Source organism: Heterocephalus glaber, unplaced genomic scaffold (assembly GCF_053883595.1).
Source record: "Heterocephalus glaber isolate CG9 unplaced genomic scaffold, H.glaber_assembly_v1.0 deba00000331, whole genome shotgun sequence".
In the NCBI taxonomy this organism is placed as follows: Eukaryota; Metazoa; Chordata; class Mammalia; order Rodentia; family Bathyergidae; genus Heterocephalus; species Heterocephalus glaber.
The window spans coordinates 59,790,356-59,817,975 of NW_028258142.1; the positions used below are offsets into that span (position 1 = coordinate 59,790,356).

The 27,620-nt window shown below is 35.9% G+C and overlaps 1 long non-coding RNA gene across 2 annotated transcripts in view; it reads right to left on the reverse strand.

The window, feature by feature from the left end:
- Window positions 1-27,620, reverse strand: part of LOC147830163 (uncharacterized) — a 708,257-nt gene that overhangs the window by 97,579 nt on the left and 583,058 nt on the right. Inside the window, exon 7 of one of the 2 annotated variants that reach the window (XR_015444498.1) lies at window positions 3,926-4,003. This is a non-coding gene — a long non-coding RNA (uncharacterized LOC147830163). Of the gene's footprint in view, window positions 1-2,932; window positions 4,004-27,620 lie in introns of those variants that run through there. The other variant, XR_015444499.1, reaches the window with a different exon arrangement.

Below are 27,620 nucleotides of genomic sequence, written 5' to 3' on the forward strand. Positions count from 1 at the left end.
TTGTTAGGACAAACTACCCGACATAGCCAATTTAATGAGAAAAAGTTCGTTTTGGCTCATGGTTTCAAAGCTCTCAGTCCATGGGCAAGTGGCTCCAAGTCAAAAATACCAGCAGAGGAAAGCGTCTCAACTCATGTCAGCCAGAAAGCAGAGGAGGAAGAGTCATAGAAAGAAATAAACTTTCTAAAGCCACACTCTCAGTGACCCACTTCCACCAGCCCGCCCCCACCTCCTAACAGCACATTCACATAGGGACCCAACCATGGGTCAACCCACTGATGAATATAGCACTCCTATGTCCCAGTCACCTTCCAAAAGCCCTACCTCTGAATGCATGACACTTGGAGGACATCTCAGAACTAAACTAAAACATCCAAATTGACTTTGATCTTGGAAATGTTATATTTTTTTTCCTAATCTCTTCATGTAATAACATAATAGAGACTGTAATGTTATATTATGCTTTTCTATGAGAAACAAACTTTGAAAAATAATTATCTTAAATTTACATATTACTTGATTTAGTTTGATAATATTTTATTTTTTTGTTTTTGTATCTATGTTAATGAAAGAAAGTAACCTGCACTCTAAATTTCTCATTGTTTTATAGACCTTTCTGAACTGGGTGCCAAAATGCATTGAATGAATGTGGAGGATATTACCTATTTTTCAATTTTCTATAAGGGTTTATAGAAATTGAAAATGTCTCTTCATTGAAGATTTAGTATAACTTGTGTTTGTTTGTTTGTTTGTTACCTGGGATTGAACTAAGAACCTTGCACTTGTGAGGCAGGCAGTGGAACCACTGAGCTTAATTCCCAGCTAGAACTTGTTTTAAAATCCCTTATGGGCCTAGAATATTACAGTGTATTCAAGGGGGTGGTAAATTTATCAATATTAGTTCTACTGTTTTAATACTAATCTATGACATAGGTTTATGGTTTTAAAAAATATTTTCATTAGGTTTTGATAAGATACAATTTTCATATAAAGTGTTAATTTTCAAGGTAATGATTTAAAAATCTTCATTATAAACTATATTTTAAATCTTCTCAATCTTAACTGTTTTTCTTAATATTAGCATTATCAATATTACTGTTATTATCATTCTTAATATTGCTTGGGTAGTCCTTTTTCTAGATCAAAATTGCAAAAGCCCTTTTAATTTTTATGACTTTCCAAAAGAAGTAGCTCTGGCTTTTGTTATCTTCATCATTTCTGTGTCATTAATTTTTCCCTTATCGTAACTATTTCATTCCATTTTCTTTTGCTTATTGTTTTTCTTTTGTGTCTTCTTAAGGTGAATCCTTATCTCAAAGACTTGTTTTACTTTCTGAAAGCACTTAAATCTATGATTTTTTCTTAAAATAATGCTTTGGCTGTGTTGTAGGCAGAATAGCACCACACACACACATGCGCACACACAAGGTTTACATTCTAATTCTTAGAATTTGTGCATATACTTATCATGCACAGGGAAAGGGAGAATTTAGGCTCCAGATGGAAGAAAATTTGCTAATAAGGTGATCTTGAGATGACAAGATTATTGTTGGTTTACCCAATGAGACCCAATGCAATTTCAAAGATCCTTATAATTGAGAAAAAACTGGGAATCAAGTACAGGGAAGTGAGAAGTCTCCAGAGGCCATTGCTATCATTGAAAGTGAAGTCCTGAGGGCCATGGGCTAAGAAATGTTGATGGTATCTAGAAACTGGAAAAGGAAAATAAAAACCAAAACAAACAAAGCCTGATTCTCTCCTAGAAAAGGAAAGAAAATGGACACAGAGCCTCCAGGAAGAATCAAAGCCCTCTTGATCTCTAACTTCAGCTCAGCAAGCCCCACCCATTTTGGACTTCTGACCTCCAGAACTGTAAGATAATAAATTTGTGTTGTTTCAAGCAATTAGGTCTTTGGTATTACAGCAGCAAAAGGAATCTCATGATGGTTGCATCCAGTGATTTATTTAGCTTTGAATATTTTAAAATGTCTATTATGACTTATTCTTTGAGCCATAAATTACTTAGAAAGTTTTAATTTCTTGAGTATGCATTTTAAATCTTTTTTGTAATTAGTTTCCATCCTTATTACATTATGATGGGAATATATGGACTGTATAATCTAATACACTGAATACACTAATTCACTGATACACAGCAAATTAGTGCAATGTTACTATACTGAAACCTATTGAGAATTGCTTTTTGGTCTAATACATGATCAATTTTCTAACTGTTCCATGTGTGCAGATGATGAATATACATTAACTGTTGGAAGTAACATTTTAAATAAGTGTTTTTGGAATGAATATAATCTCCATTGTACTCAAGTCTTTGATCTCTTTACTAATATGTCATCTGGTTTATCTAAAAGTGTAAGAAATAGATGTTAAAATATCCCATGTTCATTATAGATTCATTCACGTCTCTTGGCCATTCTATCAGCTTTTCTTTTAAATGCTCTGTGATTATGTTTGGTGTGTACAACTTCAGAATGTATACTTCTCTTTATCCTGACTAGTAATTTGGGTCTTAAAGTCCATTTTGTCTGCTATTAGCATGGCTTCCTGTCTTTACTCCAGTAAATGTCTGCTTGACATTGGTTTTCTTTATTTTTTTAAATTTTCTTTCAAACTTACCTTTTTCTTTGTAAAAGAGGGTACAGATGCAATAGTAGAGAGTAGAAAATTCTATGATTGTGGCTATCAATGGATTTTAACTGCTTAGCTTGGTTCATTTACATGTAGTCTGTTTGCTAGTATACTTGCACTTAATTCTATCATCTCATTTATGCTTTGAATCAAGCTCTGTTTTCTTTGTTTCTTTTATCTATGGTCACTAGTCTATTTATTTGCTGTAATTTAATTTATTACCATTTATTTTATATATATTTAATTTTTATTGCATTTAATTTTTAGCACGCATATGACATTTAACAATGTTAATACTCCTTTCTCTTCAAAATTTCAACAATTTCTGTCCACATTCCATGTTAGTGTCTAGATGAATCTCATCTTGTCTTATAACCACCCATTTCTACATACACCCATACACATACAAAATTAGTCACTATTATCTTGAGAACAGACCATTTCTTTGGCCCCTTTTCTTCTTAATAGGAAAGTAATACTAGAGGAGTGTCTCTTGCTTTACTTTCTCACTCATTCAGCTTTTAGTAGGCTGCATTATTTATTTAGATCACACTTAACCACATGAAATTATATCCAATAAATTATAAATAGGTGTGACTACTTCAGCTTCCCAATGGAAGGAGCATCATGTGGTTGGCCATTTATCTGCCTCTCAGCCACAAGGACAGCATGACCCAAAGAGGATCCTCAGCCAGCAATGAAACCAGGAATGAAGTCACTGGGCAGAGTCCACAGGTGGATGACAGTTGGCTTTTTGTGACCAAGAAGTAAAGGACTTCTTTGGTATGCCATAAAGATTCTCATGTTATTCATCACAGCCACCTAGTTTGTATTAATCTGACTGATGCTCCTTCCATGAGTAGAAGTGGTAAGTCACCTGATGGAGGATTTGGGAGAAGGACTCAGGCATGGTATGATAGACTCCTTGCTCTTCACTTTGGCAGCAAGCTAACTATAAAGGGTACAGTGCTCACAGCTGCATGAAAATCTCAGCGTGACTGCCATTTTGAGGAGTAAATTTATTTCAGAATAGGTTTTCAGACCACTCTGTAGTGATTTCCAAACCTAGATCACATATCCCAATATATAGGTGTATTGGGTAATAAACATGATGTTCTGATTGCCATCTACTTAAATCCTAAAAATATTTCTTAATGTATTTTCACTCAGGTAGAAAAGAGGACTGTTACACATTGGCTAATTCTTCAATAAGTGTTAGAACTCTACACTGCTAATACTTGTTTAGACTTACATATTAATTACTTTCATGGCTCACCATTATATCTGGCATTTTTCTTCTTCCTTTTTGGATTCAAATGTCTTCCTCATTAAGTCTATCCATTACTAATTCTTTCTGTAAAAGTAAAAAAATAAATGGTAAATGATCTCAGTCAATATTCCTCTTGGATGATGATTTGTCAATCAAATTCTGTTGGACAAGTTTTCTCTTAGTGCTATTATCTTCTGTACTGTTTCGACCAGTACCATGAAGCTTATATGCAATGAAATTATTATTCTTTCATGGATAAAATTCTCCTTTTAATTTATTTCCATTTAAGAACATTTTTCTTGTGTTTTATTTTCCCCCTTTCTATTATTTTCATCTTACTTTTGATAAACTTTTAGATTTAAGGATTTTTATTTCCTCATTCTGAATAAAAGGGGTTTTTTTCATAATACATAAATAAGGCAGACATAGAAAGACAAAAATTTCCATGTACTTCCAGTAGATAGATAAGATCAATCCTCACTGTGTGCATGTATGGAAATACCACAGTGAGTTCTTTTAATATATACAATTACCATGTATTTAATACAAACAGATATTAAAATATATATTTCTTTTTTGTTTTCACTCTGTCATAGATTCTTGTTCCGTATATAACTATTACGAGTATGAATCCTACCTACCCAGTTTTCTGATGTATTTTCCATGCTTTTAAGAAGATCTTTTAAATTCTTTGCACTGCATTCTGTACATTTTTCTCAGATGTAATTTCCAACTCAATAACTATCTCTTCAGCTGGTATCCAATTTCTTATATAACCATCCCTTAGGCTTTTGATTCTACACTAGATTTTCCACAAAAATTTAAATTCTTTCACATTGCTCTTGTTAGTGCTTTCAGTTTGGGGTTTTTATTTTTATAATACCTGCTAATTTTCATATGCGCATGAGTCTTTCATTTTTCTACTTGGAGTTCTTTTCAGTGGACTTTTTTTTCTGGATAAATTCCTTTTGATCTTCGTGACTGGTGTGGTGATTCTGCATGTAGTTCATTTAGGCAACTCTGAGCTATCAGCAAATCAGGACAAATTTTCAGCTATTCTCCTAATATGGGAGTTTTCATTACACTTATACACTGGAAATTTAAACTCAGACCGATATGAGAAATGGGCTTGAAGTTTCACGTTTCCTCTTGTTTCTTTTTCCTATCGATAGCCCTTGCAGAGACAGATTGATGACAGAACACCACCCTATGTTGCAGTCACTTTGCTCTAGACAACACTGTCTCTGAGTGTGGGGGTCTTGAAGTCTTGACTTTACTGAATGGAGCTCAGCAGCTTCCAATCTCCCCCACAAGTAGACTCATGCCTGCCTCCTGAAGAGCATGACTAGGCACACTTCTCATCTCCCAGGTTGGAGACTCCATGACCACAATACTATCACTTCAGGACACTTTCCACTCTCTTTCTTCTTAATTTCTGCCATCTATGTGTTTGCCCCCTTTCTTGAAAACTCAGCTCAATATTAATTTTCCTATGACACCCATCAACCTTGGGTTGTGGGTCAGTTTTGAGGTTATTGTGTTCTGACATTTTGTAAAACAGAAGTTTCTACTTTCTTCCTATTTACCTTTTGCTGTGAATCTGAATTCTTTCATCACTACTATTACCTCTGGGTTAAATGTGTGACCTTTTTTCATTTTTTTCCATTCATCTTGAAAGTTCTGATCCATATCCACTGGTCAGTGACAGGCTAAAGGGTAATCAAGGCAACCAAAGCCTTGGCTTCAGACAGGCAGAGGTTCAAACAGTTCTACAATGTACAGATTGGTGAACCTGGATTACTTACACAGGTGCAAAACAATGCATGTCTAAACCATCACCCACTCCACAGTCATTTCTTAATTATCCTCTTCTGATACTTACCTTTCTGTATCATAGAAATTGAATTTCTCCTTCTGTTTTCTCTCAGAGCCAGCAGATTTTCAGTTTCTAACCTTGAAAGTGTAACACCTTGTAATTTTTGATTATAAAAAAAGGTGAAAAAGCTATAAAATAAGTAAATATTGTCTCTTTTTAAAAACTAAAAGAGTAAACAAAATAAAACAGCAACAGTTACAGCTAATAATGACATCTTGTTAAAAAAAAAAAAAGACTTCTGGTATTGTTGTGGTGCCATCACATCCTGAGAGGTGTGTGATTCCAATTGTATGTTTTACTTGATAGCACAGTATTCCGAAATGATATGTAAAGGGACTTCTCTGTTTTCCGAATGGTATAAACTCTGGGAGAATCGCTTCCCACAGAGGGCAGTTGGAAGGTGGAGTGATTCATTGACAGGACACACAGCGAGCAGCTGACTCATGGCAGATGCATGGAGTTCTGCTTCTTCACAAGCCCCAGCACATGCTCATCCACCTGCTCTGGCTTCTAGATCATCACTTTCTCCTTGTTCTCTTTATTTGGAAAATTTCTCACTCTTTTTTATTGCATGCAGACCTCTGTCTCCTCCTCCTCCTAAATTATATATGTCTTTAAAGGACAGTAGTGTCTTTGGCATACTTATTTTTTGTAAGATCTCCCTTAGAAAGAGAAATTCAAAGCAGTGGCACAAGGTTATTAGGAAGAATAAGTAACCACAACAAATCTAACCTGTGTTGGTTACAGTTATCTGTATCATTTTGCATCTAACACCTTAAAGATGTATTTACCTGAGGCTGCCCAATAAATTAAACAAATAGCATTTAGTAATAAAACTTAACAGATTCAATGGGTTTTCAATGAAGTGTGGGATTTTATGTTTTATTTTTTTACATTTAATATGAAAAACATCAAGTAGGCATAAAACAGAAGAATTCTATCTCTGCTAGCTCGGGTATAGCTAGGTATGATGCTCCATCACATTATATCTTTATTTTCATGCTGAATACTACTTTTGGGTTGAATTTGAGTAAGATCTTTAAAACTCTATGAACTTAGTTATGAAAGGGACAATAGCTTTTGTTTCTCTGGGGATTCTAAATAATCAATATGAAGTTAAAAATATAACTTCTTCTCCTTAATTTTTTCTCAGTTGAGACTGAACTAAACTGAGGCTTCAATATACTCACCTCATGAGAGTTTACTGATTTCTTTTTTACATAAGTATGTATCAGTACATTATTACTGACTCTGAAACTATAGTTCATAAATATTAAAACCACAGTTATCAATCACTACTAAAATTTACAAATAGACCTTTGATTCATTTTTATTTTAGTTTAGTGCATGCTGAGAGACATGGTTCTAGTTTTAACCTTTGGCATGTGGGAAGCAGTTTTTTCCAGCACCGTTTATTAAAGAGACTATGTTTCTGACAGTAAGGTGTTACGCTCCTTTGTCAAAGATAAATGGGTGACTGTGTTTGGAGTTGTTTCTGGACCATCTAATCTGTTCCATTGATCCTCAAGTCTGCTTTTTTGCAATACCATGCTGTTTTTATCACAGTAGCACTGTAGCATAATTTAAAGTCAGGTATTGTGATGCTCCATACTTTACCTTTGTTTCTCAGAATTGTCTAGGTCTCTTCTGGTTCCAAATGAATTTTAGGGGTGTTTTCTCTAGTTCTGTGAGATATTTTATTGGTATTTTGATTATGATTGCATTAAATCTGTATAACAATTGTTGGAGTATGACCATTTTTACAATGTTGTTTTTTTCACAACAATGAGCAAGGGATATCTTTCCATTTTTTGATATCCTCTTTGATCTCCTTTTTGAGAGTACTCTAGTTTTCAATAGAAATATCTTTTACTTCATTCATTAGATTGATTCCTAAGTATTTCATTTTTTATGATATTGAAAAAGGCATGGTTTCCCTAATTTCTCTCTCAGTAAGTTTGTTATTTCTGTACAGGAATGCTATTGATTTTTGAATGTTGACTTCTGAAGTATACATATAGATAATTTCAAACACAGATAACCCAGTTTGTTTCATTGGATATGATAATATGGGTCAGCTGTTCACAGATGGAAGTTCACACTGGAAATATTCAGGGAATATGTTCTTCTCACTTAGCATGAGAATCTTTACCTGGGTTATTGACTCAATTTAAACATGGACATAAAATTATTCTTTCAGCACATGTATCACTTCCATTTGCCTTCTGAGAAAGTAGTTTGGTTTGAAGGGGAGCAGTAAATGTTGAGTTGGATAGCTTTGGCTATGTTCTTTTGTTCTGCAAGGGTGACATTAATGTGCATCTGTATTAGCCCCACAGGAAGAATAGGATACTTGTGTTTCTATGTTCACAAATTTACAAATCAGTATTATCTTCTATTAAATCCTGGCACATCACAATCATGCAATATTAGCCCTGGATCCTTAAATAAAAAATCAGCAAGTAAATATTTTTTGCCAGTAGTATGCAAAAAAAAAAGGTCAAGAGATGCTGAAATCAATAAAATCTACATATATATTTAACATCTATAACAATATTATGTATATAAAATTCTTTCTGAGTATCTTCACTTTAAAAATTAAATAGAAGAGAAAGGTATTCTATAATGGATATCCACACAATTCATGAAGAAGTACTCACACTCAGTATATTTCCTCCTAATTCAGTGACTTATTATATGAATGTGATTGTCTTCATACAAAACCCAGTAAAATTGTCTTTCACTAAAATATTTAGAGATGGATTTCACTATAAATGGCTCTGGGAAAAAAGGAACCCTTCTACATTGTTGGTGGAAATGTAAACTAATTCAACAACTATGGAAAGAGGTATGAAGATTCTTCAAAAAACTAAATCTAAAGATTCTATTCAACTCAGCTCTTCTTCTAGGTATCTTCCCAAAACAATGACAGACATCATAGTACACTGATAAATTCATACCCAAGTTTATAGCAACATGATTCATAGTAGCAAAATCTTAGAACCAGCCTATATATCCATCAACAGATGAATGGATAAAGAAATTATGATATTTACACACAGTGGAATACTATTCTGCCATAAATGATAAACTTGAGTCATTTGTAGGAAAATAATGCACCTTGAGAACATAATGTTAAGTAAAGTAAGTCAGACACACAGGCTTAAACATTACATGGTTTCTTTCATATGAGAAACCCAAAATATAAATAAAGGGCAAAATAAAAGATAGATAATAGGAAGTAGGAAGACATCTTTCTCAAAGGAGAAGGGGATCAAAAGAGGGAGTGAAAAGAAAGAAGAGGAAGGGACAGGAAGGAAAGGGGATTTAAAAAAAAAATAATTAGGGTAGGGAATTTATCTCATTGGCACCATGCCTGTCTCAAAAGTGCAAGGTCCTGAGTTCAATCCCCAGTACCGCAAAAAAAAAAAAAAAAAAAAAAGAATTAAGATCTGTTATGTCCATATACCACCTCCACACAAGGAATGTAAACAGCATGCACTGCAAATATGTACAAATAAAAAATCAAGAATGCAAAACATTGCATATGAATTAGTACAAGTTTGGTAACGATGCTTCTTCACTCAGCAGCAAAGATGTGCCACGATATCTAAAGAGATATTTTCTGCAACATTTGACATCATCCAAAGAGAGGCCATTTTGTAATCTTCAAGTAAATCCACATACATGGGATGCTGAAGTTAATTTTATCAGTATGTTGTTTCCCAATAGCACTATAAAAGCAAAGTAAAGTAAATTTTGTGAGATTTGTGCAGAGTGCAGCACAAGAGGAAATGGAACAGACTTTTCCTTAGGTTACGCCTTTGAAAGAACTGAATGCATGAGGGGTGATTTTATGGCTAAGAGGTCACACTTACTGGCTCTAATAAGAGGAGTCACTAATCAGATGTCTGGCTCCCATGGCAGAGTTGATCCCTACATGCATATGTTTCTGGCTGATCATTGTCTAGGAGTCACCATCACCTATGGACAGTTTTAATTCTGAGTCTGCCGGGCACAAGTATTTGTCCCATTTAGGATTGTACAAGGAGAATTCTATATGCTGCTGGCTTTACCTAGTAGCAAACAAATTAGTCATTCCCCAGTTCTTACATGAACAAATCCTATAGGCTTCTCTTAATTGAGTTAGAAACTAAAACTCATTTGCCTCACTTGGAACACAACAATTTGATTGAATTAAATTGGGCATGACAAAGACCGATAAACCTCATCAATTTGAATCAATCAGTTCCAGTAAACAGACTAAATCTCGTTAAAGAAAAAAATAGAAAGCAATTAAAACCATAGCAATTTTTAACCTTTCCTCTGCTGATTCCTTTAAAGTTTCAAAATCTGGCAAAAAAAGTTAAGGTAAATCAACTGCTTCTTTCCAAGTAATTTTTCTTGCTCTGTTTCTATAACTATCGGCAACAAATTACTTTTACTAGAAGCTATGGCAAATATGTACAGGGACAGAATTAAATAGAGACGTCTCAGTTTATCACTGTACCTAAGGACATTTTAAAAACTGAAATCTCAAAATCAGCCCCCAGAATAAGTGTCAATCCACCTTGTTATACTAGCTAAATTTCTTAATGACCCTTTATAAAAGTTCATTGCTAAAAACTGTAATATAGATAGAATATATCTATATCTATATCTATCTATATATATCCTAAGTTCCACAAGTTATGTATGTAGCACTCTGGCAGAGTAATAACAAAAATCCTTCAAATGTACATGCTATTGGAAATGATGATTCTTTATTTCTTGGTTTTCAGAAGCTGGCAAAGGATTTATGCAGGAACGTTTGATAATTGGTATGGTTTGTTCCTTTTGTCAAAACCAATCTCCATTAACACTTATTAGACACAACTGCGGAAGAAATCTTTCTTTTCTTTTCGTGAAACTGAATATTTATCTAAATTGACATTTGTCAATTTTCCATTGTTCTTTGTCATTCCAAAGACCCTTAAATGGATGAAAATGGACAGGAGGAAACAGGCACTGTGCCAAAGACCCCAGAAGCCAGGGACCATGCCCAGCCGGCCTCCCCTCCCGGCTGCCCTTTCTATTCCTCCCAGGACACAGATCATTTCTCTACCAAGAATATCTGGTTCCCCAGAAAGCTGCATCTCTCTGACAATAAATCTAAAGGAAGGAAGTTCCAGCTGCTTCTCCAAACAGCAGTGGGAACATTCGCCTCCAAGTCTGCGGAGGGGGCTGGGCCCCAGGAGGAGCTCAGTTCTGAGCCATCAGTGCAGCTGTTTGCTCCTGTTATCAGTCCCCGAGATGAGATTCAAACCCCTCGAGATGCCCTTGGATAGAGGAAAACAAACATGAATCAAAGCCATGTCTTTCAAAGGCAGAAAACCAAAATAAAATTTCCTAGCAAGGAAAAAAAAAAGCAACCTGGAAATGAAGAAGAGAGAGCTAAGAGCCAGAAGCAAAGTGTGAAACATCACCATGCTGCTTTCAGTAAGAAACCTTCCAGGCAGAGGGAAGAGAGTCCATGTTTATGGACAGCCTGCTGGGTCACCCACTGCCACGCACCTGTTGGGCTTCCTTTACAGCTTTCCTCCAGGCACTTGTTACTATTCCTCACTCTGCTGCAACATTACAGACTTAGATATTGAGTACTTTGTTCAAAATAACATAATTGTGAGATATTTGTTCAACTAAAACACAACTTTCTCCTGCTTTACACAGTAATAATATATTTCATTTATTAAGTGATAACTTGGTAGAGTAGATGGGCCATGCATGTAGAGATAGTGTTACTATCTTAGAAGTTGGACTCTTGGTAGTACTCCTACTACCTTTTTTCCTCAGCCCCACATGGAAATCGTCATGAAGGCCAATACTATAAACTAATAGGTATTAGATTTATTTCCAAACTATACCAGTTAACCCATAAGAATGGCAAAGATAGCAAACCAGATAATAAAAATTCCCTATAAAATGTGGCCAAAGAATCTGATGTACTTTTAATAAAAATCTGGGGTTCAATTATATATTTAGAGAATAGCCTAACAAGACTGAAAGAATTTAAGTACCATGTGCATATAGCTCAAGTGACCATATAATTTGCTGTCAAAAGTGAAATATTTAAAAGGTGAAGTGAATATAATAATAAACAGTAATAGTTGTTATGGACAAATTATGCCTTTCCAAAATTCACACATTGAAAAACTAAGCCCGAAGGTGACTTTATTTGGAGATGACTCTTCCTGAATGAGGTCATGTGGGTGGGACTTGATCCCATAGGATTAGTGTCCATATAAAAAGAGACACAAGAGAGTTTGCTTGACCTCTCCATGCACATACAAAACAAGAGCTGATGGGCACACAGTGAGAAGGGGGGCTTCTGCCACACAGGGGAGGGTTGGCATCAGACATCACCACTTCCCCAGCCTCCCCTCCCGAGAGCTTTAGGAAAATAAGTTTCTGTTATCTACACTATCCAGTCTCTGATATTTTGTTATGGCAGCCCGAGACAATAGTGAAACATAGAACTTAACAAGCCTGTCCAACACAAATCATGATGCACAACTGTCCTTTGTATATATCACACTATGTGGCTATCTTGGCCCCAGGTTTATATTTCTGTTGAATTTTTGCTATAGTTCATTAGAAACCATACAATCGAGTGTTCCTTGTGATTTGAGGTAAGCTATTAGAAATTCTGAGTTAATTTTTCCATAGAAATATGAAGAGATTGCAAGTAAAAAAAAATCAAAAGCAATAGATATTATAGTTCATAATTTTTATATAAATGTGAAAACATACAATTAGAAAATCATTAGGAATGTATGTGTATCATTTCTCTATGGACACACACACACACACACACACACACACACATACAGATTTTTGTGTTACAGAAAAGGAGTAGGAACAAAGGATGAAAAATAGTAAGATCATTCCCCTAAGGGTATAACATGAGTGTGACCTGAACAGACAATGATTTATTTAACTCTAATCATCTTAGCCCAGCCTTAACAAACTAAAAAGAAGAGAATATTAGTTACAAATGGTTACTTGCTATCAGAGATATGATAAATGAAGTGAAAGAGTAAGCTTTCAGTAACATTTGCTGATTTATGTTTAAGGTATCTACAGCTCCTCTTGTCATGTAGTCCAGAGTGTAGAAGATCAATGTATTAGCAATTATTATTTGATTTCTGGTGTAAATTTAAAGTTTAAGTGAAATATATCCCCATATAGTTCCTTTCTACAAACATTTCATGGAAAATGTGGATAGCAAGCAGAATAGATCCTTGAGAAACTACTCATTAAGCCAAGGTAGCTGGGTCTCAAAACATATTTGAAACATGGGTTTTGAAACTGCCTCAACTATGGACAATGGAAGGTGAGCACAGAAGCCATAATTATAGGCAGATGGTTTATTTTTAGAAAAGTACTATATAAATGCATCAACTTTTTCATCATTCATGCTTCAACATGAGGTTTTGATAGCTCCAAAAGTCAAATCCTCCAATGGGAATTGATTACGAAAATGCCCCAATTTTTAACTCTTTGGTAGCCAGTGCTTCTGAAATGTAAACTTGTGGCTTCTTGCATGAAAAGGTGGAATCTTTCTCCAACTCTTGTGAGATAGAGAATAAGACTTCTTTGACCAAAAAAAAAAAAAAAAAAAAAAAAAAAGCAGTGGTCATAGCAGTGTAGTGCTTTCGAAAACAAGTTTAGGTTTCAAGAGATATTACTTTCTTTCTTCAAATTCTGCCACTGTAATGGAAAACAAGCTTGGTGGTCTTCCTAGAAGATGTGAGACTATACAGAACAGAGGCACCATCTTATTTGTTTCTATCCTAGGCCAGACAGACCTCTATTTTATATGACCTCAGATCATTTTGATGGCTGGACATCACACGGTGACACTGGGATAGATGAGAGACTTTTTTGTTTGCTGTTGTTACTTACAACTCCAAATGAGCAAAGGCTGTCAGGTAGCACCATGCTATCTTTGGATTGCACCTCAGGACAGGTTAACAGCAAGCTTGAAGCTATAGGGGTAGTTTCTGTATGAGAAGTGTGTGAGGGTTGCTAGATTTCACCTGCTCCCAGTGCTGGCAAATTTGGATAACTTCATAGGCCCCAAGGAATAGAGGCTTCTGTCTGGTTATCTGCTCTTTGGTCCTGAAGCTGATATAAAATGGTGAGTCCTGGGTAAGATAAGTTGTTGGGGTGTGGACTTCATTAGCTGTTCGGGAATCAAGACAACATTAAAACATATTCACACACAACAGGAATATCTATTTTGCATCCCTGGCCAACCCATCACTGATGGTAGATGTATGAGTAGATAAACCCAAGATCAGAAGAACTGAGTACCTGAGCCCAGCCAAATTTCTGACTCACAGAATCATAATTACAGATATTGTTTTAAACCACTAAACTTTGAGGCAGCCAGTTATGAAAGAAATGAAAAATGATACATCTACTTTCAGATAGACTCCTGTCACCATCAGGAAAATACCTTACAAGCTTCAAAAGGTCAAGAATTCCAAATTTGACTTGGTCATAACAACACATAGAGAGAAGAGAGCTGCTTAGGAGTGGCCACCGATTTGAATACATCAATAATCAATATGGAAATAGGTGTTTAAACACTACAATCACATTACTTTAGAGTCTTGATTTATGTCTGCGGTGATTAGTGAAGATATTTTCCACTTTCTACATGTGATCCATTGGCTCAATTTGCCATTCAGAATTAATTTAGGAAAAAGTGGCTGAGAAAAGGTCATATCAAAGAATATAATAAATTTAGTAGAGTGTATTGCCATCTATATATCTGAAATCTCAACATACATTTTATTAAAGGATCTCTTCCTAGAAAGTATTCTTTTACTTTAAGGGACATTAGAACACTTTGATCATAACAACTAATTGCTATGAAAAATTCTACTGGTACTATTTCTATAGATCACCAAAGAATTACAGCTGTAGTAAAAAGATAGTGAACTAGAAATCAAGGTATATTGGTTCTGGCTTTGATGTTGCCATGAGTTTTATGATATTAAGTTAACCACTTCCTTCATCAGGACTCAGTTTCTTCATCCGTAACTCAATGTACCTGGATTGATGCTTGCCTAAAGTGTTTCCCAAATCAGAAATTAGAAATCTCCACTTTGTGTGCTTTCTGACCACTCTGAACTATTATTGAGAATTTCATCTTAACACTTAAACTCTGACAACAATATCAGCAACAAAACATTTTAATTTGCTCATATGTGTGTAATATATCTGTCCATAGTATGGACAGATATAGTATTTTCATATTGCATGTATGTGTATGTATTATGTGTATATTTAAATATGTGCATATACAAATTATAAAATATAGTTATGTACTTTTTCTCATCATTTTAAGATACACTTTTTTCCACATTTTACCTCTAAAATTTGAATGTAAAACAAAAACAATCACAGCTGCTAATATTAGAGGATATCATGCTATAAATGTTATTGCATGCACGTGTGTAAACTTCTCACAGCTGTGCACATCAACAGCAATTCAAATGAATTACAGGCAGTGTATTCTCAGGGAAAGTTCCCTCCCTTAGAAGGGAAGTTGAAAACGTGACAGACCCCATCTCATAAACATGAAAGGAAAATGATTTTTTAAAGTAGGACAGAGGTTCCCCCAGTGCTCAGGAGAACAGAAGGAAGAAATAGCTAAGATATTTGAGACAGATCACCAAGAGTCTGATATAATTCTCATGGGTGTTGTCCATGCTATACTTTGTGAACATTTATTTGAACAACTGAGGATAAACCCACTGAAAAATAGAGTGATGTGGTTGTTAATCCTGATGGACAAACAAAATTCCTTGTTATTTCAGTCAATAAGGACATTCCGAATTCATGTGAAGAAGAAAAATGGGTTCTCAATATTATGTGGAAAATCTACTGATAACTTGTGATAAAAGTTAAGGAAGCTTCTGTATCAAAATATGACAAATGAGGATAAACGATTTACAAGAAGTTCCTGTGAACCTGAGTACAGAATGTTTCTTAAAAATGCTGCCTGGTAGATGCTCTTGATGAAACTTAGGAAAATATTGTGAAAAACAGAAGCACCAGAGAATTTGAATTAGAAAGTGATTCCAAAGTATAAGATTGAATATGCTTGCTTTAGAAAATTGTTAAATAATCTAATTTGCTTAGATGTATATTTTACTACACATGTTTGTAATACCTGATTCAACATTTTATGCTCAAATCGGTATACAAACTTCTTATGAGTATAAAGTAAAATCCTAATACATGAGAAATTAGAATCATGTCACAGAAGCATAATTTATTTTCTTTCGGTATGTAAATGAATGAGCCTTTTATAATCTCTTAACTACACTATATATTTTCTTTATACCCAGAACATACAGATATATAGCAAACTTCTTAGTTTTCTCATTGTTCTATGTTTTGAAAGATTTTCCTTAAAACTCAGTATTGAGTGATATAATTCAGTTACTATAGTCTCCTGCTACATAACGACCCTCAAATTTAGTGAATTAAAACAACAATTTGTCCTCTCGCTTTCTGGGTGGCTTGATCAGACTTAGAGGGGCAGTATTCCCTTGGGATTTTCACTTGGTTGCAGCCAAATGGCAGCTATGGCTTAGATCAGCCAAAGAACTGACCCACTGTGCACACAAGCAAGGCAGTTCTCTCACACGTGTGGAAGTGAGCGCCGGCTGCCCTGAGGAACCAAATATGGCAGCCTCTCCATGTGGTTTAGGCTTCTCTCATTGTGTTGACCACATTCTGAGAAAAAAACCAAAAATCCCAAAAGTGGATTTTCCAATGCGTCAAAGTGGAATTTGTAAGATATCTTCCCTTGCTCATAGGCTCTACAGCTAGAGTCGAACATGAGTAATAATCTCAGGTTGCCCCTTCCAAGGGCTTTGCAGAGCTCTGTTCAGTTAAAACTGTACCTAATTTAGCTTTAGTTTTAATTGGTGGTCCTCCCACTAGTATAATGTTTTTTCACTTCTAAGCATTGACCCTAGGGCTTTCACACTGAGTACATCCCCATTCCTTTCCTACTTTTAATTTTCCCCTTTTTCACTTTTAATTTTGACACAGGATCTTACAAAGTCACTATGTAGCCCAAGCTGGGCTCAAATTTGTGATCCTCCTGCTCCAGCCTCTTAGAGTGCCAGGATTACAGGTGTGTCCCACCATGCCCACCTCTAGTATAATTTGTATAAAATTTTTTTATTTTATTATGAATCTTACTATGAATCTTACTTGGGTTGCAAGACACAGGCCACACCCATAGATATCTTCAAAACAAGTCCTTCTCTTGATTAGGCTGATAGTTCTGTAGAACAACATACTTAAGATTCTTAAATTTTTTTCTGTGCAGTCTAAATTGTCTGTGATTCATACTCAGTATTTTTAGAAAATCTATTTTTAATCATAGACAATCTAAGAGGCTTACACTTAATATTCTTAAAAGCTCAAATAAGCATTATTTATATCTTTCAGAAGTCTTCAAAACTAGTCTTTCACCCACAGTCATGAGATCTTTATCCCAAGGTCGTGCTTCACTGATAGCATCCTTAGTTCTTTCTAAATTGGGTGATCCTTTACCAGAAGGGACTAGGTGTAGGGGACCACAGTATTGATTATGCCCAAAGCAGGCTGTAAACAGTGCAGCCTGTGAAGAGTTAACCTCACAGCTGGCTTGTTTTGAGAAGCAAGACTGGCTGAAGCCTGGGTGCTGAGGTCAGAGTAAATCAAATTCCATTCCGACAACTAAAACCTCCTTACTAGAAGGACAATGTTCTAATTATCACCATATATTTGGTCTCTTCTGTTCCTAATTCAAGAATGCTTTGTGTTTTCCTTTGAGCCTTGCTTACATTAGTTTCCATAGAAAGCACACTACTGCATGTTCTTGCACATAGTCCTACCCTCGCATGTAGCTCGCCTTTACCCTAATTGATTACTAATAAAAATCAGTGGCTTGGACTGACCAGGGCCTTTTTCAGTTGTACTGGCATTGGTCATCCTGGTGCCCTACTTTCTGTCTCTCTTAGTTCTGTCTTTTAGTGGGTTTTTTTCCCCTCAGGCTTGTGTCATACACTGAGCAGGAGACTAGAGCCTACTGCAGAGATTTCTGGTAATGTTTCAGAGATTTCTGGTAATGTTTCCTCAGTAAGTAGGAATAAGAAATAATCTTATTTTTGAATTTGGTTAATTTGTATACTCTATAAATTTTTCTTAAATTTGAATAGTTCCCTCTTTAGAATATCTGTCTCCTTTCACCTTTCATCACTGACAGCTACTGGAAGAATTTGTCATTTTAAACATTGTTCCTGGAAATCCCTTTGGTCAGATCCACGATCCCTTTCAATTTTCCACATAACTGTAGGTCACAGTCTGACCAACTTTCTGCCACAGCATAACAAGGGTTGCTTTTCTGCCAGGCTCCAAAAATTACAGCTTCCCCTTCAGGGGTCTTAAACTAACACCCTCCTAGTTCTGCTGACTGCTGGGTTCCAAGGCAAGGGCATGTCCTAGGTGTGCTGTGACTGCCACCCACTTTGGGATACCAGTTTCTGTTAAAGTTGCCTGATACCACCTGATAGCAGTATTGTAGCATATAATGTTCCTTTTTAGGTGCTTCAAGTTTGATGATGGTTGATAGAACATAATATGAACACTGAGACCACTCTAATCTGCAATAGTAGTTTGGGAAATACTATGTTACTGCTAGATTATGAAAAGACAGTAGATGTTTCAGTTTTCCATTAAATTGCCTTTTGTTCAAAAATATCATAGCTGAGATTATATTTGTGTGGGAGGAATGTTGTTCTTCTTTATTTTCTTTCTGTTTCCTAAAATGTTTTACAGGATTTCCCTTTAAACATAATTTACAAAAAGAAATAAGATGTAGTTTCCTCTCTGGTGAAAATTTATAGAAATCCTCTCAATGACACTTGATCAATAAAAAAGGAGTTTTTAAGATGTTTTCTAACATAAAAGATAAATAACAGTACAGCTGTCCAGCTTCAGTTTTGAGACAGCCTACTATTGAATGCTACTAATCTTTGTCTTATCACATATGCCTCAGGTCTAAAACAGGATAGGGAAGTACAAGGTAACCATTAATGTAATCTCTGTCACTTACATCTGTCGAAAGCCTATGAAAGTGTTGGAAATTTCACCTTGCTATGATACTTGAAATTATGTCTTTTATTTTTCAATCATCAGTCAGAATTTAACAGTTAACCTTTATAAATTAATTCAGGGATGTATAAAGGTGAAATCAGAAGCTGTTGCCCTCCACAGCGAGTATGATCTGCAATAATAGAAAATAAACCTAAAAGCAGGAAAACAAATGTATCACTGAGCTGCCATTTGAATTAACAAAGGATAGCAGATGATTTTAAAGAGATTGAACCATACTGAAAATTTAATAATGTTTAGGAAAGTTAACATCCTTTCTAGACATAATAAAAAGAAGTATTATGGTTTACGTACCACATATCAAAGGAGTATGGACTCTAAATGAATCCCTAAAGTTAGAGCTCTCCTAACTTAGAATGCATAACTTTATTGTAGAAAGAAAATCACTACATCCCATTAAGGGCACTGTTTTGAAAATTAATGCTGAGCTCTGAAAATTTTGGTCACATGAAAATAACTGTATTGTGAGCTTTCCAAGCTCCTCCAGCATGTAGGTGAGTGACAGCCTTCACCCTAACCATTTGATCTACCTAACCTTTGACAGAGACCACAATTATATTAGCTCTGACTTATAGATCACTAAATTCATTCTTCTAGGAGGAATCAATGTGGCTTCGAGATGAACCCATAGGACTCTGTGGGTTACAAGCATAAGAGGTAAAATAGGTGATCACATTGTATAAACCCCTTGTTGAAAAGTAGGAAGCTATAATCTGTGGCCAGGAGTGCTGATCCAAACCTGTATCATGAGAGTTTCAAGTACTGTCATCAGTACATAGCTGTGTGTGCAACACAGGTGAGCCAGAAGTGTAGGAATCTAGGGCAAACAGCAATAGAGTTCTTACAATCACAGGAATGAATGAGATGAGGAGAGGGAATAGTGATCACACTCAGAAGGAGACAAAAAACAGTAGAGTCACCCTGTTAGAGAGACACAAGGATAGAACTTAGGAAATAAATCCCATGGCTTTACTCTTTTGCCTTCTTCCAGTTTTCTGTTGCATTCCCTGTATTGATCTTTTTGGGGGGATGATCATGATTTTTCTAAATAGTCTAATATAACAATGTTTACATAGCAGTATTTTGAATTAGGAATTATAAGTAATCTAGAGATGATTTAAAGTACACATCATGTGCATAGGCTATTTGGGTACATGGGCTACTATGGCATTTTATGTAAGGGATCTGAGCATCCTTAGATTTTATTATTTATGGGGGTTTTAGAAACAGTTCTCTGTACATACTGAGGGACCACTCTGCATATTACCAGAAAGTTCCTAGGTTTGATAGATTTATCAGTTATTTTGAAGTAGAACAACTTTTTCAACCCTTTCAGAGCCCTCTAAATATATCAACTTATTTTTATGCATTAATTCAACCATTATTGAGTATCTATGGACATTACACATCCTGGAGATAAGAGATCAAAACAGTGTGTACATTCAAGTATCCTATGGTCTATGTAGGAAAGCAGAAAAGTAAACAGAACTTTCAAATTGCTATACTAGGGACTTGGACAACATGATATAAGCCACCTGGATCCCCCTCTCAGAGGGGCTGGTCTCTCACCAGTGAGAAACACACCGTGTCTTGGGGGTACCTCCCCTTGATAGGAAGCCTCCGCAGCCTTTCAGGCAACCAGCAGCTGTTGACTGAGCATAGTGCAGGAAGTGGAATGGGATGAGTAGCAGGGTGGATTTATGCCCAGCGTTAGAGTCCGTTAATGTTCGATCGAGAATTTTTTTGTTTTGATTGACACCTCATCACTGTGAAAGTCTGAGATTCTCTTTGTCCATTTTCCCTTCCTCTATTTAATTTCCAAACTTTTCTGCTTTACATTTCTGGCTAATAGTTTTATCTGCTCAGTCCTATTTCTCCTCCGTGATTTTTCACAAGATTTATTCTGATAAAACGCTTGCATTCCTAACTTCATCTCAGCATCTGCTTCTTCAAAGTGAACAACATTTGGGGTTATGAGCAAGCACACCATACAGTGACAGCAGGAAGCACTGGTCTGTGGGCATCTGATCCTACTGGGAAATGCCAGGCTTGTTCCCATGTATACATGTCTGCCATTCTATAGAATCATAGGGTCCAAGGGGTAGAAGAAGCCCTGTGATCTGTCCAGACCTCCCACAGCTTGGGCTTCCATGATGTTGCTTGGGATGTACTTCTGCTACACCACCTTGCATCCTTAGACAATTGAATTGATACAAAGTTCAATGTTATAGTGTCTTCTTATCTGTGCTTTGGATGTCTTATACCTAATTATTGCACCTAGGACCATAAGGACTAAACCTTTCACATGACTTCTCCTGAAGTTGTTTGAAGGCATTGGTTATTTCCATTCATAGAGGACTTCGAGATGTTATCAACCTCCACTTCTTCAACGCATTTCACAGGGGATGTGCTTGAGTATACTGCCTACAATACATGCTGTTATTTTGCATAATTAATTGACACTTAATTTTAATTCCTTCAATATCATAGACTCTCCCCTAGGCAACTCAAATTTATTTTAAGACCATTTCTAGTGTAGATTCAAAACTAAATGAATAAACACTGCTATATCAGTGTGACAGAGTACTAATAATGCTGTCTAACCTGCATTTACAATGGGCTTAGACTTATACTAAGACCATTATATACAGTACCTCATTATTTTCACCCAGATTTTGCAACATGGAAGATACATATTTATTTTACATTTGAGGAAACTGAAGCAATTGATACAAAATATTCACCCAAAGTCACACAAGTCAGTTAATGGGGGACCAAGATTGGAAACCAAGTTCATTGAACCTCAACGCTCACAATTTTAGCCACTATTTCACTGTCATATTTGCAGATCCCCAGTGACCACACTGAAGCATCGACATGCATTGCATGTGCTCTCAATTTTATTTTTCCATTTCACATGTGCTCTTTCATTTACCTATGCAAGTGTTCTGTTTTGTTTTGTTAAGTTTAACTTGCATAATATTGGGGAAACACAGACTGAATGTCTTTAGTGGCAATATACTTTCTCTGAGAACCTTGGTTTACAAAATATCTTTCACTTCGTCTCTCCATCCAAAAAATGGCAAAACTATTATTGATCCTCCCTTCTCAGCCTGTGCTAGGGCCAAATATTCCTCTGGTCAAGGATGTACCTAGTACAGCATTTGGAACATAGTAAGTGCTCAAAAGTAATTATCACGCGGATTGCTACTATTACAAGAGGTAATTTATGTGAGTGTATAGCACAATACCCTGTAAATATTTACTATCAGTCAGGAAGCATTACTAGCTTGAGCTTTGAAAATGTAAAGAACATGTGTTATAATTTTTCCATTACTCCTTTAATTCAGTTCATTGAGATGTTATGGATTTTGATTCTCTCTTGTAACACATTTCTCTTTGCTTCTAGTTCCATATCATGTAAATATTCCTTTTACCTGTTTGTCTCCATTACTTATAAAAATATAAAACTAGGCAGTTCCAGAAACAAAGATTCTTAGTGGAATAGAGACTCTGCTCTAAGCTAAGCGTAGACTCTGATTTTAGGCTTCTGTCTAGATGGCTGTTTATTCATTTAGACTCTTGAAGCTTTGTAACTGACAAGGGCCTGATTAATCACCAATATCTTAAAGCTAACAGCCAAATGACTTTTAGCAAATGATTATGCTTCTCATGCTGCCTCCTCCCTGACCAGGCACACCGGGTTCCTGAGTGTCACAGAGCAGCTGCTGTAGGCTGAAGATGTATCTCTAGGGATACTTTTTGACCTCATTTGCCATTTGCAGTAGACATTCATCAGATCCAAATTGAAAGGAATGGGAATTGACTGTGAAGGCAAACATGGGGCTTTCATTCTGAAAAAAAAGCCAAAAAAACCTAACTCCACGAGAAAAATTTGTCCAAAAGTTATGAAGCACAAAGAAAAAGATCCAGATTGTTTCATTGTTAAATTGCTAGAGGTGAAAATTCCTTTCTCTGTCTTTTGCTATTTAACTGACATCAGTGGTATCTATATGAGCTACAAAACTCTAATAGCTTTTTAATTTACCTCTTTTTCTATTATCTCATCATTAGAGTTTGGAAATTTTAGAAATGATATTAGAGTCTCATTTTAAAAAATCAATGTAGAGGGCTGGGGATTTAGCTCAGTGGCACCACGCCTGCCTCGAAAGCTCAAGGTCCTGAGTTTGATCCCCAGTACCAAAAAAAAAAAAAAAAATCAATGAAGAGACATGGCTAGTTAAGTAAATTGGCCACATAAACTTATTTTTTCTTCTTGCTCAAACCCATAAAAACAATATAAAAGAGCGAGGGGGAAATCAACTGTCCAGGACAAATACAGCAGCATATGATTTAAGAGCATAAGAAGACTTGGAAGAATTTTCAGAAGACAGAGAATAGTCATTAAAAACACAGCGAGCAGAGAATGTTAAAGCCTAGGTATTTGCAAAGAATTCCAACCAAAATTAAGTTCCAAGGGTTACTGAAAAAAATAGGTGAAGAAAGAAACTAGGAGAAAAAAGGAGAAGTGGATGAAAAGTCTACATAAAAGGCTGAGACAATCCCGTCCTCACCTACATTCTGCATTCCCAGAAGTCAGCTATAACTTTCCCACTCCTCAGAAGATAAAAGCAAATGTGTTGTAGAAGCTGAACCAATAATTCTCTGGATAGTGGGAAACAGAGTTTAGGTAGAATATAGATGTGAAGGGACAGACTGTAGATTAGAGAAATTAGAAAGGAAGTTATCCCCATCTGATTGAATGGTAATATGGTGGCTCATTGTTAAGCATTCGGTCTTTACTAATGCACAGAATAGACAGATTCACAAGCTTTTTCTAGAAAAGGGGAGTGATTATCCTCAGAGACTGGCAGTGATTTGCTCCCAAACTCTAAGGGTTTGCACTGTGATTAACCTTTAAGATCCTGTGTAAGTCTCTAAGCAACATCTCAGCCACTGACATTTCGACCATCAACTTTGCTGTATCCATCCAGTGGCAAAAATGGGAATGACCACCACTCTGGGATCCGCTCAAGAGTATTAGTTTTTCAAAGTCACTTTGTAATGGGCCAGAGAAAGACACCCAATGAGAAGCACGTGCAATTGCCATCAGGCATAGTGTTTTTGTTTTGCTTTGTTTTAGTTTGGTTCTAGGAAGAGTCATATGCAACATCTTATCCCTTACCTTAGAAGAGATAGCTTGAGGTTCTCTATGACAATGGACATCTAGAAACTTCACTGAGGTGGATATTCCGTGCTTTTTATTGGTTTTGTATTTATTTCCCAGCCTTTGGCACACAATGTCTTACCGAAAAGTTTAGAGTAGTTGCTACTGCTTATTCACTAGGTTCAATCCACATAATGTCATCTATAATGACCCAGTCTGCTGGCTTGTGGAATGAAAAATGTTCACATTCCCAAGAACAGCACTAGAGAATAAACATGAAGGTGAGGTAGGAAGTGAAGGGGTGTTGCTGGCCTTGACAGCTAAAAGCAAACTCCTCTGGTGATCTTTACTAACAAGAATCAAGAAAAACTATTTCTGTCAAATCAATAGTTGTTTACTTGGTACAGGGGATGTGTTAACTTGTTTAATAAATGAAAGTGCATTTGGAATAGCAGCAGCAATTGGAGTCACACTTGATTAAGTTTATATTAACACACTGTCGGTCTCCAAGATCCATCTGTTTTCTGGGTAGGACACATAGGTGAGTTGAATGGGAATTGCTGGCAACCACCACCCCTGTGTCTTTCAATTCCTTAATGACAATGCTAATCTCTATAATCACTCCAGGTATGTGGCATGGCTTTCAAATTAGTAACTTTCTAAGTATAAAAAGTGAATGGCTTCCATTTGACCTTTCCTGCCAGAATAGCCTTCATTTCAAAATCAAATGTGGGTGAAAAAAATCAACGTGGGAATTTTCCCGATTTGTATGTCTATTCCATTATTCATTCTAGGACGGGAGAAACAATCATAGAATGGGTTCAAAGAACCACTGGATTCATTGCAAGATGAACCTGAATTCAGACTTCATGGACCATCTGGTCTGCATGAGTCTATATTCTGGCTAGGGGGTCAAAGTCATGTTTTAAATTGTCTGGAATTACTGTCAGTTCAGAGCCAGTACTTAGAAGCCCCCAAAAGTATTATTTCTGCAATGCATGATGACCCTGGTAAACTGGGTTAAAAATAGACAGTACAAATTTCAGCAACGTTGTAGGATCCTTTCTCAAGGGAAATGGCGTCTCCCTTTATTCGAAGGGTTTTGGGTCAATAAACTGCTTCATATTCAGGAATTGATTAAGATGCTGTGACTTTCCATTTTGGTGATTCAAGCAGACTTCTGTCCACTGTAACTAGAAGCCATCTGCTCACATAGAGGAAGTAAAAATTTAGTAAACTATTTTTTTCTGCAAACACCATGATGTACTAGCCTATTCCATAGATCTCTATGAATACCACTGTTATGATTTCTGCTTTGACTCCATTGTCTATCACTGTGAATAACATGTAGCAGTCCACTGGAAAATAGGTACCATGACATAACAGAGAAACTTTAAAAATAACTCAAAGGAAATAATATGAACCACAAACATTAGAAGAGAAATAACGCCTGCCTTCAGAGAGCTCATCAATAAACCTGTCATGATTAAGGAAAGAAACAGTTCACCCGAAGGTAGGTGAATATAAACTTCCCAAATTGAAATGTAACAAAAAATGAAAAAAATAAACATAAAAAATACCAAAGAAATGAGAGATAATTTCAAAAGAAATAGCACAAACATAATTCACACAGCAGAAGGAAAACAGGAAAGAATTCAATGAAAGATACAAAATATAATGAAATATAATGGCTGAGAACTTTCCAAAATTAATGCAAACACCAAACCATAGGCCCACAAAAATCAGAGAACATTGAGCATAAACACACACACATACACACACACACACACATCCAAGGGTCACCAGGAAGAAATGATACTTCTCACCAATGTTTTCAATAATTATACCACAGCCCAAATTGGTTCTAACTTGGGAAAACACCATGGCTAACATTAAATATTTTCCATCTCCAAGTTTGGAGTGTCTTTGTCAGTGCATATATGGGGCACAAGCCCAGGTTTGAGGTGCCAACATGATGGAGTTTTCTGGCAAAGCCAGCTGCCCCACAGAGAGCCTGAGACGACAGGAGCAGACGCTAGAGATTAGCACAGATCCAACTGACTGTGGGAAAGAGCCTGAGAGATCTAAGCTCCAGCACCATCCCTTCGCCTGGGAGAACAATATCCATGCCTCGCTCCTGTGTAAGCCATAGTCTTGGGAACGGAAGGAGGAACCAGACTGATGTAGTTGGAACCAAGCCCTGAGAAATTCCACAAAAGGTATGAAGCTGGGATGGCCCTTTAGAAATCTCAAACTGAGACTTGGTCTGTGCTTTTATACTCCCAGAGTGACAAGTTATTAGATGTGGGGTGCCCCTGGAGTAAGCAGAAACTCAGGCAAGGAAGTTCAGGTTCCCAGAGAGGGGCTTATTTGCGACTGTCAGCAACAAACTTGCAGCAGAAGAAATAAATGCTTCAGTTATAAAGTTGGGGGATTTGGCCAACATGCTACAGTATGTACTGTAATTTCTGTTGCTCTTCTTAATCAAAATGTGTCACTAGGATTTATGATTTTAACAGCCTACTGGTGTTGATTCTATAATCCCCTTGGTGTGAGAGTACTTAGAATGCGGAGAAACTAGAGAGGCAATTACATGGAAAAAGAAATCAATTCTGCAAAAGGTCTATCTTTGTTGAACAATAAATAATAAAACCATGTGGGAACATTTTATAGTACAATGCTCTCAATAAGTCAAAACACACAAAATTTAATGAGAATTATAAATATTTGGAACACAAAAAGTAATATTATAAACTCAAAAGTGGAATGTAGATAGTAATTTATTCACTGCTTAAGGTAGAGGTTGAATTATTATAATCTATCCTGTTAAAGTAATTTATCATTAGAAAGTGATTAGTAAGGAAATTACTATCAAACAGTCTCTTCAGTTACACACACTAAATTATTGCAGTGTGATAAATTTGTGTAGGCAAGAATCTTAAGCAGAACTCTGGGAATTGAACCATTGAGTTATATATCAAAATGACTTAATTTTTACAGTGAAAAAGCATGCAAAGCTTGTTTATTATTACTACTGCTGCTACTAATTCACAGAACACCAGATTATATTTGTATGCTATTAAATTCAGGGACATTAAGCAAGTAACTTAATTCTTTCCTGTTTGCTTTCAGTTTCTTCATCTACACCACTAGGATAGTGATAAAGTCAATCTTTCTACTATTGAACAATCAAAATCAGCTCATAAAGACATTGAAACTTGAATAACAATAAAGAAATGTAAAAGGATAGTACAATTGCTATTTTAGATACCTCATAACATTGACAGAAGGAAAACTCTATAATTGTTTGCAAGGTTAGAAACTAACGTTTCAGTTATGAAAAACGTTTGAATCATTTTTATTTATGGTGAATTATTTAATATTTCTGAATTATTTAATATTTTTATATGTAAAATGGGGATTATATCTAT